The sequence below is a fragment of the Chlamydotis macqueenii genome, chromosome 5 (assembly GCF_036417535.1).
Source record: "Chlamydotis macqueenii isolate bChlMac1 chromosome 5, bChlMac1.mat, whole genome shotgun sequence".
Lineage (NCBI taxonomy): Eukaryota > Metazoa > Chordata > Aves > Otidiformes > Otididae > Chlamydotis > Chlamydotis macqueenii.
Window position 1 is genome coordinate 48206063 of NC_141560.1, and position 16479 is coordinate 48222541.

The following is a 16479-nucleotide window of genomic DNA, read 5'->3' on the forward strand; positions in this document are numbered from 1 at the left end:
CTAGCTTTTTTTTTGCTTTTTTTTTTCTCCTTTAATGTAATCTCTCCATTGTTGTACCATTCATATGTGTCATGTCACTTTGACTCTTTTCTGACTGAGAGTGCTAAAATGAGCTTCTACTAAAGTTAGGTTAATGCCACTCCTGATCAGCTCATGCTGTGAAATGATGCAAGGCTAACATCTCCTCTTGGAAGCTGAGGTCACTGCCAAGAGCAATGAGATTTTTTTTGCACCAAAAGCAAAACTGACATTTTTTTTCCACTTTTCTGCATTTCCAGCTGTGAGTGAAAAGGGGTTTTGACAAATGAAATAAAACACCTGCTTTCTCCACTGATACCCAAATAACCCTTTCATTCAATAGGGACATCAAATATATTCTGTATACTTTGAAGTCATACATACAATAAAGCAAATGAGAAAAGCAGATGAGTGGGACTGGTAACCATATATCTTATCTTTCAACAATGGGTATTGTTGGTTTAATTCTCTCTATCTCTGTAAAAATACCAACAAGAAAGCATAATTTAAAGTAGGCAATGAATTTTCTAATTTTAAGTGTTTTCATACATAGTAATACCTTCCATAACACCTCTTACTGAAGGATGTCAGGACACATTTAAGAACTAGGTTGGGATTCCTGCCTACCAGATGGCTGATTATCCCAGCTTTGCATATAAGGCAAGGGAAGAAAAAAAAGATATTATGGAGCTACAGCAAAGGTATCTGTGGGCTGACAATCATGCATTTTCTTTGGCCTGTCTTGAACAGACAATTTCTTCTATGATTACTGCAGTATCACTCAGTATCTTTTCCAAAATTTTCTTCAGAATTTGGGAAAAAAAAAAAAAAACAGAAAAGAGTTTCTCCAATGAATCTCTGGCCTCACACATGATATAACTTCAGAAGTTTGATCAGTTCTAAAATAATACATCTCTTCCTCACTACCAGGAGGACTTTGACTTTTTAAATCTCTTGGTTTAAAATAAATAAATAAAAATCAATCTGTTCTAGAAGGCATTTTGATATCCAAACAACTTTCATGTCAGTGTTTGATGTACCAGTAAAGGAAACCATCAACCAATCATGGAATCATAGAATGGTTTGGGTTGGAAGGTGTCTTTAAAGGTCATCTAGTCCAACCCTCCTGCAAGGAGCAGGACATCTCCAACCAGATCAGGTTGCTCCGAGCCCCATCCAGCCTGTCCTTGAATATCTCCAGGGATGGGGCATCCACCTGCTCTCTGGGCAACTTGTTGCAGTGCTACACCACCCTCAACATAATTTTTTTTTCCTTACATCTGATCTACCCTCTTTTAGTTTAAAACCATTACCACTTGTCCTATCGCTACAGTCTCTGTGAAAAAGTTTGTCCCCAGTATTTCCTCAGGAAAAAAGACTGAAGTAACAAATACATTCCTTAGGCTTGATTCTCTGTAATAGTGTCTGAACTTGTAGTCTTAAACTCTGGTGTTCACAAGAGATAACTAAGGTGATGCCTGTTTTAGTAAGTAGTCTAGCACAACAGGAAAGATCTACAGAGTGAAAGACTTGGAGCTGAGGACGTGACATGAAAACTCAGATCAAGGGCAGGAGGCTGGGAATTTACTTCGGACCACCATTACACTCATCCCTCAGACAAAAAACCCACTAGCAGCTGGTCCAAATCTTTCTCTTTGGTTTCATCAAAAGTGACCCAGCTCAGACTACTCTGCAATGCAAATCAAAGCCTGAGATCTGGCGACAGCTCTGAGATTTGTTTTAAAAGCAGATTTTTCACTCTAAAAGAGTAATTTAGATACAAAATAAGGAAAAGACCCAAGCTGTTTAAGTACCCTAAGCAGGATTGAAACAAGAGACTGCAAACAAAGTTGTAGGGTTGCAAACAAAGTTTAAAACTACTGCATTAATAATATTATGATACTTTTTCTGAAAATGCTACTATGGAGATACAATAGACAAAATATTTGTGAGAAAAGTTTGCTTACACAAATTTTATGAAGTAAGAATATCACACTTCCAAAGATTTCTCTTCTATGTGACTCTGTTTCCAGTGTCTCCCAAGACTGACGGGAGATCTTAAATGAAAATTTCAAACTTTTTTTTTTTTTTTAAGACGATATTCTCTAGACCTGTGAACCTTTGTTTCCTATTTGTATGTAGTTTCTTGTTCTGACACAGCTTAACCAGAAATAAGTCACTTGCACGGGGGTACATACTTGTTCCTAAGCCAAAGGGTAATAGTTAACGATTGCTTTCACTTTGAGCCTTCTCCTTAAATTTCCATTTGGTTCCACATGCTTTTACGTGGAATCAAATTAGCAAGGTGAATAACCTTGGGCAGCTAGCCAAAGGGAAGAGAGATGAAGCAGATGACGGGAACATTCACCCTTGTTAATATGCCACTGAACTCAATCCACTTCCAGAAGGCTTTTCAGGGTATATATAAGGCATTTCTAATTTTCACATCACCATACTAGAAGAAGGAACAAAATCTGAAAGCTCTGAATCTTATTAAGGCCACAGGTACTTCACCTTGTTCTGGAAGTATAAAGGCAATCTGGATTTCATCTATCTCCTCTTTAATGTCTTTTTATTCTGCCAAAGTAATGTAAAATTGTATTACATTCACAAGGACTTGACCTAATGTCTTTGTTCTTAAAGAATATGCAAAGATTAAAAGAGAATAACATTTTATGAAGTGTTTAGAATTAAAAAAAAAAAAAAAATCAACAGACATTGTGTTATTCAGCGACACACCTATCTATCAGTGGGGATAACTCCAAAGACTTATACTTCAGGAGCTGATCTGCATTATCCAAGCACAGAGCCTAACTGTAAGGGATACTCCATGCAGCAGAATCCTCTTAAATCTATGCACTAGTGGGCAGGTGCAAGATTCCAATGCATGACAGCTGTTTCTGTGCCACCTGTAGCAATTCCTTTAGAAAAGCATGGATACATACATTTTTATATACATACATAAATGTGTTTTTTTAAAAAAATATATAAAAATACATAAAATATAGCCTATTTTTGCATCAGACACAATGACAGTTCTGCTGACAATATATTCAAATACTATTGAAACACATATTGGAACAGTTCCTCATCTACATATGAATATTATAGTTGAGCAATCAGAAAATACAGATATAGATCGCTCTTTAACTTTTAATGGGACAAGAGGTACTACAGCCCTTCAACTAACTGTCTTACCTCAAGAAAATTTCTTTCTTGTTACTGAGCGCTGGGCTATATAGTAGTGTTTTCAAAAGAGATTGTTAGATTCTGTACTCAATGAAGATATGTGGATTTCCTCAGTTAGAGAAAATCCTTTTCTTTCATTCTTGTTTTTTCCCTGTTGGCTCAAGTCTGTAAGGCTCCTCTTAAGTGCCGTTCATCATCTTGGTTTCCTAATAAAATTAAAATATATAAGTGTGTAAGAAATGTAATTTGGACACTGGTACAAAACATTAGAGAATTACCTATCATAATAGAAAACACTAAACCATAAAATCTCTTGAAGTAAAAGAGCTCACTCTTCCTTTTCTTTGATATTTCATTTTTTTTTCATTTTATTTACTTATTGACCTGTTGAATTTGTAATAGAAATTAGCATTTAGCATTTTAAAAATTCTGCAGCCAGCTGTAGGAAAACATTTGAAGTAAGATAACGTGGATGAAACTGGCTTTTTCTCCTCCATAATTATCCACTGACCTGATTTCTAAAAGTAATGCCACTCCACCTTAGAACATCTGTCAGATAAATTGGTCTGTGCTAGTGGTAGAAACTGCAGTCCTAGCCTATGCAGGCTATTTTAACATTTAAATCTTATAACAATGATCTACAGTCATACAGGCTTATTAAAAAAAAAATTAAAATGATGATTTCAACACTTATATGAGAAAGCAGAAAGAAAGGCAATGTGATTACAGCAGATTCTGCTTCCTTGAAGGGGAAGATGTTATTCCTCTTGTGGCTGCATAGCCAGTCTATGGGAGCAGGTAGCTCTATGAAGTCAATCTAAAGATAGCAGTCAGGTTGAGCCCGTGCCATCCTTTTATCCAATCTGAATGCTATTTGAACAGACTTCAGAAGCAATCAAAGGCCCCTGTGCACATGCTTAATTAATATACTTGTGAGTGACTCCACTTTACATGTATCTAAATTATACCTGAACTGCAGTACACTGTCTATGAGTCGTATACAAGAAATTCAATGCATGGCAAAGTCAAAACCAAGAATTTGTTCGATCTGTTGGGGAAAGAGAGGATGTCACTGGAAGAATTTTCCTGATTTGTCACCTAAAGTGTCATTTACAAGTCCTCAGAATGATTGGATGGCGTTTATGGAGTGAAAAGAAAATAGCAAAGAGAAATTCAAAGAACTTCTAATTCACATGATCCTCAGCTGCGTGAGTGATTTTTATGTAAGAGAAACAGCCTGCTAAAACAAGTCAGAGTGATTACAGGACTGTAAAATTCTTAGTGAAGTCTATATGTTCTTTTTAGAGGGGGGTTTAGAAGAAAGTTTTCATTCTTTGTTTGTTTGTTTGTTTTAAGATGCTGCTTGATGATACAAGGGCATCTGGGTGTAGCAGCTTTCAAATGTTTCAGTTTTACCAGAGAAGTATGCCATTTTTTCCTATTGACATTATGGGTTTGGTTTTTTTTTTTCCAGTAAGAAAAATTACCATCACAAAAAGTCTTTAGCTTAACAAAGAAAGTCATGCATCAAATGAAAGATATGTCATTGCACTTACAAAAATGTATAAAAAGCCCTCAAAAGGTATGCAGTACAAATGGTAATATTTAATGTTTAAAAAAATAACTTTTTATTGTTCCTAAGTGAAATGCAGCTGAAGGTTGACTTGCAGAGAAAAATAAAACATCTAAATAAACACCTCCTGCCTCCCAGCTGCGAATCTATTCCACAATATCCTTGGCAACTGTCTCTTAAAGGAATGAGCTTGTTGGAGAAAAATATAGTATCCATGTAGCAAGGCTGAATGTTAAACAGATTATTATTTTGTATTAGGATGGTTCATTTTGACAGGTTGTGGAGAACGATTGTCAGACAGACACAAGTTTTCTAAATAGGTTAAAATGGTACCTAATGGAAGAATAGAGCTATGGGGAAAAAAAAATCCAGAGTGCCCCTTCCAGCTCTAATATCTATAATTTCAGTAGCGAATGTTTACATAGCACTTAAAAAATATAAAGTGCTTTTCATGAAGCATTGTTGTTTACTTAGCACATACATTATAACAGCATTTTCAAAGAGGATATATTTGAAGACTGAACAATTAAAATGTTTAAAGGAACAAGAGAAGACAGTAAGTTTCTCAAATGAAAAAAAATTATAATCATAATTTTCCTAAGAAAATAATAATAATCTATTAGATCCACAGTAAGGGATTTTAAATTTTTTTTTTTAGAAATTAACAATGCAAGTTTGAAAAAAGAAGAATAAATAAGCCTTCTTTTCTGCATAAAAACTTTGTAAATAATATATTGCCTTTCCTTTTTTTTTAATCTGTCTCTCTGCTTTTATTTGTTATGATGCTGAAATAAACTCAATAAAGTGATGTATGTCAGATTTTTCTGTCTCAGCTAGACCTTAGATGCTCTATACCCTGTAAGAAACAGTACTCATCACCTGAAGCAGGGGAATTTTCATTGGTAGACTGTTACTATGCAAGTGATGATATGGGTAAACATTTATATTTCATTAACCACAATGGAGGTTTATCGTGAGCCAGGATACATTCTAATTACTGGCCTAGTCAAACATTTAAGCTACTTTTCGTTTGAGCAGTTTTATACAGCATAGGTGGAAAAGTGAAGTTAGACATTGATTCAAACTCTTGCTTTTCTCAAAAAAAAAAAAACAACCAAGATATTTGGGGAAGGGAGTGTTGCTAAAATTTCATAAAATTTCAAAGCCTTTTTGCTTATGGCTTTTAAGGTTTGGTTTTTTGTTAATTCTTTTAGTGGTGCTAAGAAAGTAAGATGATGATAACAGATAAAGCATTTTAACAGATAAAGCATTTTGTTTGTTTGCTGAACCAGTAATGTGATTATTAATCTGTCTCAGTACTTGTGAGAATCTTATAATCAACATTCAATCTCAAAACTGAAACTCTTTTATGTAAAGTATTGAAAATAAATAGGGAAAATTTGGCACTCTTCAAAAGAATAGAAGTGTTATTAACTACTGTATCCTCTTGAGCAAATTCTGATGAGAATACTTACTCATGCTTTACACTAAGTTCTTCTTGAAGCTCCAGCTTGGTGTAATAATCTTTATTTCGTCTCCAAATGTACTCACTGGTGCGTCATAGGAGGTGTTGAACATTTGCTGTCTTCCACTCAGTTCCAAATATACTTTAGTGTTTCAGGAGTACAGATATAGCTGAAGTATGGCAGTTTTGTTTTGTTTTTTTTTTTCACAAATGTAAGAGAAGTGACAGGTCACAAAGAAGCTTTCCCATGACAGCTCTTCTCTTCTGGATTAGTTTATTCAGATTTCTTTAGCTGGGTGCAAAGAGCAGAAAAGGTAGAACTTGAAAGTGCTAAGCAATTATTTGCTGGCTAACATGTAAAAGATGGCTAGAATTTAGCGATCTGTTAGGATAAGTCTTAGTTTACTCACCTGCTTTGACACAACACCTGAAGAATCTTTGCTGACCAGGGAACCCCAGCCAAGTGCGAAAGAGCCAACCTCTGTAGCTTCTGTGAATCAGCTCCTCTGTGTTGCTAAGATGTAATTTTCCCCCAGCTCATCAGCACAGGTGATGTTGGTAACCACATGAAGCTTAGCAAGCATTTAAGCCTTCAGTTTAAGACTTAAGTTTTATCAGGCCTTTCATCATGACCAAACTGAGATATTTTCAGATGAATTTTAGATTTTACTAGATGCAACAGCAGCTCAGAGCCCGCAAACTTAGTAAGTATCTGGTGACAGATTACACATATAGAAACATCTTTAGTCCATTCCATTTTCCTTTCACTATAGCAGTTCTGGTTTTGTTAGTGAGGGGGGTAGCTTCTGTAGGAAACTGCTAGAAGTCGCAGAGAGGAGGAGATGAGAAGTGAATAAGATGTAGAAAGGATCCTGAGAGGTGTCTGCCAGCCTGTTGTGAGGAATGGCTGCAGACGCCAAGGTCAGTGAAGAAGGAGGGGGAGGAGTAACATGGCTCCTGGCCAAGATTCCTCTGCAACTCGTGGTGAAGACCATGGTGGAGCGGGTTGTCCCCCTGCAGCCCATGGAGGTCCACGGAGGGGCAGAGATCCACCTGCAGCCCGTGGAGGACCCCATGCCAGAGCAGGTGGAGGCCTGAAGGAGGCTGTGGCCCGTGGAGGGCCCGCTGGGACAGCTGTTCTAGAGGGACTGCACCCCGTGGAAGAGATGACCCACGCCGGAGCAGTTTCACGAAGGACTGTGGCCCATGGGAGGGACCCCACGCTGGAGCAGAGGAGGAATGTGAGGAGTTCTTCCCCCGACGATGATACAGCGGCGTAAAACAACGCGTGATGAACTGACCGCGACCCCCATTCCCTTTTCGCCCCCCGTGCCGCTCGGGAGGGGAAGGTAGTAGAGATAATGTTAAGCCCGGGAAGAGGGAGGGGTGGGGGGAGGTTATCTTGTTCCCTGTCTCATTCTCCTGCTAATTTTAGAATTAAATGAATAGTTTTCCCCAAGTCGAGTCTGTTTTGCCCGTGACGGTAACTTTAAGTATTTCTCCCCGTCCTTATTTCAAACCTTGAGCTGTTTTTCTTATATCATCTCCCCATATTCTCTCGGAGGGTGGGGGGAGCAAGAGAGAGACTGCGTAGTCTGGTCCCGATTGGGGCTGAACTACGACAGCTATATTTCTTTTATAGCTTTTCCTTTGTCTTACTTTCTTGCATAATAGACATGTTGCAGCAGTCAGAAAACACTGCAGGACTACTTATGTGTCTTACTTCAAGTCCCCTTTACAACATCCTTGCTGCAGAAATGGATCATAAGGTGAAGATAAATATTATTTGCTTGAAAATACTTAGTTAATAGGGCTTTTTCAGTTCCTAACCATATCAAATATTAGCTCTAGTTAATCTTCAGGGAACAGCAAAGTAGTTGTTATTGTTTATCCAATTTCCAGTCATATTTTCTTATTTTACTCTCAACTTTTGGTTCTCTGATTTCTGCGTCTTTTCTTTTTAGACTTCTCTAGTCTTCCAGACATGTCTATTATAAGAAGTATTTATTTTAGTTTCTCTCAAGGATTTAATTTCTGTATGAATCTTTTTACCTTTGTTCTGTAATTTTGGATATAGGATCATTAAATGCAAATTTTTGTTCTAATATGTTATATCCTTTCTTAGAGACAAATATAGCAATTAAGCAATTGTCTTAATATTCAGAGTTTTATTAACACTATGCATTTTGAAAATTTTTATTAAATATTTTTAAAATTAAGATTAAAACAAATCATCAAAGAGTTTTTTATTAAATATTTTTAAAATGAAGATTAAAACAAATCATCGAAGAATAAGTTGTCTTCAAAAGCAATACTGAGCAGTTAGAGGAACTAACTCATGAAGACAGCCGCAGGAGCAAGCACAGTGAAGTGACCCTTCCCCTTGCCTGGGCTGATACTTGAGGACCAGTCTAGATCTTAATAGTATACGTAAGACATTAATAGTACACTCAAAGACATTGAGATGCTGGACCATGTCCAAAGAGCAACAAAGCTGGTGAAGTGTCTAGAGCACAAATCTTATGAGAACTGGCTGAGGGAACTGGGGTTGTTTAGTCTGGAGAAAAGAAGGCTCAAAGGAGACCTCATTGCTCTCTACAACTACCTGAAAGGAGATTGTAGTGCAGTAGATTTCAGTCTCTGCTTCCAAGTAACAAGTGATAGGACGAGTTGCTCATGTTGCTCCAGGAGATATTTATATCAGATATTATGAAAAATTTATTCACTGAAAGGGTTGTCAAGCATTGGAATAGGCTGCCCACGGAGCTGATGGAGTCATCACAGAGATGTTTAAAAGACATGTACATGTGGAGCTTAGGGACATGGTTTAGTGGTGGACTTGGCACTGCTAGGTTAACAGTTGGGCTTGATGATCTTAAAGGTCTTTCCCAACCTATGTGATTCTATGATTCTATATCTCAGAAGTTTATCTGTAGCACTCAAAAAAGGGTAGAGAAATAGCCAAAAGACACTGCAGATATTTAAACACTGAACATGAATTCAGACACTTTCATTGCAGATCTAGGGGGAATTGTAGGTGTACAATTTTTGCATATAGTCTATGTCTTTCCCACTTGAATTAAAAGAAGTTCTGACAGTGGTCCCAATTTAATTATTATCTTGTTCATTTGGAAGATATAAATGCACAATTCTAGTTAAGGCATCATGTAATCTTTGCCAAGCTCTCTGCTTGTTTTCTCACTGGTTTCATTACATGACACTGGTATTCCTATGCGCTAGCAGGAGTCTAACTTGCAGCTTACCTCCAGAGGCAGCACATTAAGGTTCAAATCTTATTTAAAAGTGTGACAAACTCAGAAGCAGGGCTCACCTGAAAGCAAAGGGCTCAGTCTCCTAGTAATCTGAAAAGGAAGTTCAGTGTTACTATGGGTAGGAAGCAGCAGAAAGTCATGCAGCAAGACTCAGATCGCACACTGCTTCTGTGTGCCGAGATCTCCACTGGAAAGCAAGTCCTGCATATGCTACATGGAGATTTAGCTTTGTCCATATTATGTTTTACTGGCATTGCATACTCTTTAATTTTACTTGTGTCTCTGTATGTAATTGAATTGCTCTTGCTATGCTTTATTGAATAGAGTAACGTAAAGAGATGACAAGACTGGAGGGAATATCTATTTCAAACATCTCAAAGTGCATAACTGGCACTGGGCACAGTAAGTTATTCTCTCAGGAGTTACTTGGGCACTAGCAGCTCTTCACCTGCGAGCTTCTGACTAACTCGCTTGTATTGGGCTTGTATTGGGCTATTGACAAAGAAGAAATCTACATGCAGGATGCCTGAAATTGTATTTCAGTGCTCTTGACACAGGAAAGTGATCCTTTGAGTCAGTGGAAGAACCTCCACCTAAATAAGGAGAAACAAGAACTTCATATTTTAAATGCATTATTACACAAGATTTGACACCCCACATGATTTTTCTTCATTTGTGTTCTGTTCTGTTTTCTCTGATAGTTTAATTATACTACATGCTTATCTTGCGATCTTGGGTATTATTTTCAGAAAAAAAAAAAGCCACTCATCACTCTCTTAAGTATCTTCTTGTGCTTCTGTGCCAGCTCTAACAATTTTGTTCCTTCATTTTGTGACATATGACATAAAAAGCCCCCAGTCTAATCCTGGGTTATTCATTTTCTCAGGTGATTCCCAGGTCTCTTTGTTAAAGCTTTCCTGCTACAGATATTTTAGTTTTCTGTCATCTGTTTACCCATTCAGTTTCCAGTTTTACACTTGTTTTACGTCTGTAACTAGTTCAAAACATCCTGGTTTTTTTTTCTTTTGATTCATTCATACCAAACAATCACTATTTCCATGAAGTTTAATTGATAAATCACTCTGTTGTTGAATGCAGTACCTTTCCTATGCTGTTAATACAGATGATCACAGTAGATGTTACAAGATCAGTAAAGCTAATGTTGGTTAGCATTTGATAAATTACTCATGGCAGAAATATTTGTTCCATATGCAGTCTCTCAGCCTTTGAAAGCTGTTGGGCTTTATCTTCAATGTTTGTATTTCCTTAGACAATGTCACACACTGTAACATCATCCTGTTTATAAAGTTTTTTTCCTAGCATTGAAAAAAATATTTTCTCTTGTCATTTCTTACATCCAGCTGTAGCTGTTTTCTTCAGTGTTCAATTATAGGAGAGTTTTGTTTATTCGTAGAATCATAGAACCATAGAATACTTTGGGTTGGAAGGGACCTTTAAAGATCATCTAGTCCAATCCCTCTGAAAGAGCAAGGACATCTTCCTTAATGATTAGAAATCTGTCTCTAATATCTACCTTAAATTTGTTCATAGTCTATTAATACTCATTTATCCTTTTGCCAAAATAAACCTTAAATTTTAATAGCTCTTTGCTTTCTCTGATCTTTTGTCGACTTGATGAACTGAGAACAATAAACACCCCTCTCCTCTTTCCAGACTAAACAGGTCAAACATTTTTAGTATCTGAAGTCAAACTCTACAATTACCTGTTTAGCTTTGTAGTGCTTTTGCAGGTGTCCTTTTCCACATTGACTTTCTTGAATGGCATATCAAGTTGAATATCAACAAATAGGAATTCTAGAGAATCTCACTTGCAGCACACACCGGTATTTGTTTAAATTAAAGGATGAAAACTACCATCTTTGGCGGTAATGTTGCAGGATTAAAATAAACCGATCCTCAAATGTTTTGAGACACAGGGATCCGTCTCAAAAGATAGCAGAGAAGTTAGAAGATTATTTCTGCTCATTTGCTTAAATCTCAATTGTATCTGTTGACTTATTTTTAATAATAGACTTTTGGCAGAGCTTTTGAGGCATAATTGAGTCTCTTTGCTACATGGTTTTGCACAACAATCATGTAGCTTTTCCATACATTTAATTTTCTAATTCAATAAAAGATAGCAGCATATTTGTTCAAAAGCAAGCTCCTTAAAGTGCATATATTACTTTGCATTGGAAATACAATTTTAAAATAACCAGTTGAACCTTTGTAGTCAGAAAATAGACTGCAACAATTTCTGCACAGGAGGAAAATAAAGACTTTAAAAATTGTTGTACGAGTCTTTCTGAATCTTCCCTGCCTATTGACGCAAACACACTTCAGCGTTCAAAAACCTCTGGTTAAAATACTCATCCATTAATTTTTTACTTCAGGTTTTATATAAATATTGGTATCTCCTTTCAGGACAATGCTGTATCAGTAGTGGAGATCAGCATACAGAATGCAAACTTTATTCACTATATTGGTGTGAAATCAGACAAGTAATTATCATATTCAGGAATAAGACAGAATTCAAAGTCCCAACAAGGGAAAAGTTTTTGACAAGGCTGCACAGTTATAGTTAGAATCAGAGCTCTGACAATTTCTGCACAGTTATATATAATACAGTGGAGAATCTACCTTGCAAAGCCAAAACACTGCTCCAGTGCAGCAACAGAAGGGACAATTTGATAATTTTCACAACATACAGAAAAATTTAAAGCTCTTAAGTTAGTTTTCATACAAATATTGTCTTACTGTTATCTATTTGAGCAATAATGTTATGCTATGAACTTCTATTTCTTTTTCTAGTTGTAGGCACAGAAGTTATTCAGCTTGTAAGTACAAAAACCTACCAAAAAAAAAAGAGTTCTGAGCACAAAGTATGCCAAAACTTTTCTTTTATTTTCCAAAGCTTGAAGCATAGATGCGCAAAAGTGCACGTAACTATTTGGGACTGATAAATCTGAAGGAGACTATGTAAATGGAAGAAAAAAAAAAAAGGGGTTTATATTTTTTTTTCTTGTAAGCTTTAATTTTCCTTTTTTTTCTATTTTCAAGTAATGAATGTGTATCACAGAAATTGAATCTATTTTTCAACAATGCATTTATATAGTTATGTCATTGACACTTCCTATTCAGCTTTGAAAGTGAAAGTTATCTGAAGACAATTCTCTTGAATAGAAGCTTTTTTAGTTTGGGAAGGTGGGAAATTAAGTAGTTTTGTCTTTGTTACAGAAAGAAAAAAAAAATAAGTTACTTTCCAAGTTTTTAATTAGAACCAGACAATTTTCACAATATATTTCACTCTTCTCAGTGGTATCACTAGCTTTTATCAGTCCTGCTAAAAAAAAAAAAAGAATAAAAATAAAAAAATACACTGTCATGTTGAAGCTCTTGTTACAAATTTTATTCCTAACCTGATTTGGCTGTTACCAAAATTTGAAGATACGAGCTGTCGTATCAATAGACTCTATCCTCCCGAAATAAATATGTACAGCTGTATATTTAGAAAGGCAAAGTTAGTAAGAGGCATGAGCCAGATGAGTTGTGAAGGCTCTGGGGAACTTCTCTTAGAACTTAAGACAGAGATATGTCCTTAAAGCACTCAGAAGTGGTGTTAATTACTTCATGACTTTTTAGAAGCTGAGTGTGTCAAATACACCCACCAGAGATCTCACAATGACAAAATCAATACAGTTCATGAAAAATCTCCCTTTATTTTAATTTTATGTGTGGAATGTCTAAGACCCTTAGGCAGATAAATACTGAAGCAGTACAGTTCATTTGCCATAGCTGAAACTGTTGACCCTTAAAAGATGAAGGAAAACCAGAGAATTTTCAAAGTCTTGCTGCTACTTACCAAAGCTGTGAAACCAACAGAAAACATGATAAATCATGATGAACTGTTTATTCAATATGGATATCCTGCTATTGTAGGTAGTGTATATTCTCTATGGTGCGCATGTATGTATGCATGTCTGTAATTAGTATTTTCGGCAAGTTAGAGCAAGACGAAAAATTAGTAAAACCGATTCAAATAAATTTTAAACATTGAGATAAACCTAGAGGAAAAAAGAAAAGGAGTATGTGCAAGTTCCCTATCGGTAACACCATCAGGCAATGATTCATAACATTAGCACCATCTATGACATGAAATAATGCTAAAATAATAATGAAATTCAACCTGTTGAGATGGACAGCAGAAGAAGCTTAAACTATGTGGAAGAAAAACTCACTGAAAAAAAAAAGTAATATTCAAAAATCTAAACTAACTGAGATACCTCATATTGAGTGGTAAAGGACTGGTCCAAATTCAACTTCATTTTCCACCTTTCCAGGAGAGACAACCTAAGAGGGTGTTATCAGACAGAGGAAATCTTTTAAGCCTTCCCTTGATGCTACTTCCTCTTTTCTCCCTTTCCCTGGAGGCAGGAACAGGGTGAGCTGCCTGGGTACCGCTCGCTGCTCTCACGTGAATTCCTCATGTCTTCCTGGGAAAGGACAGCAAGCTAGATGGAGTGTCACAAGGGCCTGAATCTCATTTATGACTGCAAGTGGGACCACACTGTGTTATAGCAGACAGTACAAAAATCCCATAGAAGGTAAATGTAAACTTGCAGAGATGGAAGTAGCCAAAATGTATTCATCTAGAAAGTTTGAGGACCAACTTATTACAAAATGTCAAACAGTCAGTTTTGACATTTTGTGATACTAGTGAATTTAATTCCTTTGTTTGAATTCAAATCTAACTATGCATCTTTTTTTTTTTTTTTTTTTTTTAACTTCAGATGTAACCAGGTACATTCTTAAGGTAATAACTAGGGAACTTGCTAAATTCCGTATCAAATTTTTGACCTTTGTGTGACATCCTAAAAGAAAATGTTTTCCAGAGGTTGTAAGAGCCTCTCAAAGTAATATATAGATAAAACATTTATATCTACAACTTAAAAGCCATAAAAATAATACAATTTTGTTCCAATTACTGTGTAGGAATGATCACTAAGTATATACACGTTCTCTCCCTGAAGTTCAACATCTGGGACCGGGCTAAATGTAAACATTTATTCAGCTATTAATAAGGACTGGTTGCTACTAATATTTGTTTCTGTGAAAATTCTTAGATTATAATTACTACTTTTACTATCTTCTGCATAAGTAAGATAGGTTTTTATGACCCGTCTCTATCATATGCAGGAAATGGTAGAGGAAAGGCATGTTCAAAGGAAAAATTTATCTGGAATTTTAAGAGATTTTTTTTATAACAGTCCCATTACCAAATGGATCTTTGCTGTCAGCAGCACCTAAGATTATCACATCAGTTTCATCCTAAAGCAAGTAATTCACAGAAAGATAGGAATAGATTTGATAGTGAATAACAAAAGCTTGCACATGAAACAGAGAAACTTTTAAATTGTTTAATAGAATTTCATGCCAAACAAATCCATAAGTTTTCATGATCTGTGAGTTTTAACCCACAGATTCACCCAGGGGAATTCACTGTATTTTCATCATGGCTTAGAATCAGGATTTATTTTACATAAATTACAGTGCAGAGAAGAAGAGGTGTAAACCTGTGGAGTGGCAGCAAGCTGGCTGTCAGAATCCTGACCCACAAAAAGAACTGAGGGTTTCTCTCAGGAGATCATTATTTGGAGAAAGGCTTATAAAGAGCTCAGTAATGAAATTGTTGTTGTTGTGACCCAGACGGAAACTGGTAGCCTGGATCTCTGAGGAGGCAGTAATAGACTGCTCAGATGTTTTAGTGCTTACCTCAGCATACCAGCCCATGTATCAGCTTACATTTTTGGAACCTAAACTACACACCGTTCTGGCCTCCAGACAGTAATGAGTAAAAAGAAAGAAAATCTACACCAGCTGTCCAGTTGCTGCCATACACAGCTCATGGGGAGAATGTGGAAATCTAATGTGGCTTGTAGGGAAGGAAGATGCAATTTGGCTCTTAGATTTGGATAGTTATGCTCTCTTCAACCAGATACCAAAAGCTTTTGAATATAATGAGAGTTTTTTCCATGGTTGCCCAATCTGTTACTGGAAGGAAACTCCAGTTCTGTGACAAAATAGACATATGGCCATCTGCACAATCAGGAAGATAGAATATTTTTCTCAGACGGAAAGGATATGAAATCAAGATGAATAGTTTACCAGAGAGTTAAGAGGGAAAATATTTGAGGGCTTACATATTATCACAGTTAATGATCTCTTATGGTCTTTCATGTGGCTAGATAGTCTTTGGGGAGCGAATGATGAATGTTTGAATTACAAACCCCAACCGAAGAAGAGTATAAATACACTGGTTCATGTTCTTTCATCACTAGATGTTATGTCTTGTTAAATAACCTGGCATTATTTATGAGACCACTGAGGAACTAAATAATTTGTGTTGGTTAAGACTAAAGCGTAACTATTCCCTAAAATCTGCCTTTACTTCATATTACCAACTCTTAACTTGTCTTTACAGAAACTAACCCTACAGGAACTTGTGCATGCAAAAGCAGACAAAAAAACCCCCACCTGTTAAATGTTATCTGACATATCAAATGGAAATTTAGATATATTCAACTAAAATTTTAACCTCTCTAGAAAGTCTATGCGTGAAAGTTTCAGAGTATATGCACTGGTAAAATAAAAAGCTTCTGGGTTATACCAACTGCTGTAAGAATGAAGGAAAACGAGAACATGGCAGTTTGCTGTCAGAAAGACTGCACAACATATAGAAATAGAATATCTGCAAAGAAACAATCTCCCTCTCTCTACTTAAAATTACTTAAATCGAGCCAGTGTGGTAAAGACCTCAATATATTTTTTCTTTATTTTTCCCAGTTACAATATGAGTATCTTCAGATTATTTTTAAAATTAAATGGCTCTGCTGTACTGTACACACACACAAAAAAAGTCAACCTATTAATCATTATATCTAGCTTTTGACAATCTAACCTAT